We start from the raw sequence: 1,255 nt of genomic DNA, 5'->3' as shown, positions 1-1,255 counted from the left end.
CCCCAAACTTCTAAGCATGCACAAACAGACATATGTATGGTTAGGTGCACCCCCCTCCTCTAGGGTGCTGGTTCCCCAACTCATGCACCTCTCCTTGAGGAGGTGTGGACACTGCACATGCGCCCTACCCACTAATCCACCCACTGGTGAGAACACACCCCACAAACCCCCCCCACACCCCGCAGCTCTGCACCCCACCAGTGTCAGCGTGCTGGCTGCATGCTTGCTGCTCACCCCTCCTACCAGTGGCAGGCTGCTTCTGGCAGCACCAGCGCTGGCTTTGGTGGCCACTGATTCCCCTGTCCCGCTCCTGGATCTCACCCCGGTCACAGCTTCTCACACTTCCTTGAGATTTCTTTCCAGGCTGACTCTTTCTTCTCTCACAAGTCTCCTGGTAATCTTTGACCTATTGTTTAATCCAGCTGATGTTTGTCTCAAGTAAACTTCGCCATTACTCATGATGTTTTAGGTAACCTCCCTCCCAGAATACGCAGTTTTGTGTATTGTGTTCACACCCGCTGTGCACACTCACCTTGCTACCATTTTAGCCATTGTTATCTGGGCACTTGACCAAGAAGGAGGTGTGCAACCTCCCACACAGCAAACTACTAGCGGTGGGTAGTAGGTGTGGCTGATATTGCCCACATAAGTGGTGACCACAAGACTACAGCAAGTGCCAGTGAGATCAGAGGACATCAGGGCAGGTGAGCAGCCACCGCAGCACCTCTCTGGGCAGTGAGGCCCTGCAGGTCTGGCTGAAGCGGGCTATCATTCACCAATGCAGGATGATTGGCAAGATTTTATTGTAATGTAGGAGGCTTTGGTGAACATGGCTAAAGGCAGGGGACTGAGATGAAGCTCAGCCCACTTTGTCTCCTGAGCTCCTCTTTGTCATATCAAAGCAATTCCAGCTGGCTGGAGCTGCTGCAACTTAATCACAACATTAAGGGGAAAGACATATTCCTTCCAAAAAACCACCCCAAAACAGTGTAAGGCTGACCTGAAATAGACCTCAAATGCTGTTGGACACGTGGAGCGAATGGGTATGCCATGCTCTGATCCACATAGATGTGGGAAAGGAAGTAAAACGATGCAGCATAGGATATCAGAGAGGCATCTTCAACCAGGGGAGCAGGCATGAAGACAGCTACGGCAAGGGCTGCAGTAAGAATCACTTCTGTGGCTGATGCCAGCAGACGTCTGTGAGCCACTGATGAGTTGTGAGCCCAGAGTGAAAGCGCTGGCACCTGCTCTG

Source organism: Charadrius vociferus, unplaced genomic scaffold (genome assembly GCF_000708025.1).
Source record: "Charadrius vociferus isolate BGI_N301 unplaced genomic scaffold, ASM70802v2 scaffold52, whole genome shotgun sequence".
Classification (NCBI taxonomy): Eukaryota; Metazoa; Chordata; class Aves; order Charadriiformes; family Charadriidae; genus Charadrius; species Charadrius vociferus.
This window is presented reverse-complemented; position numbering follows the sequence as displayed.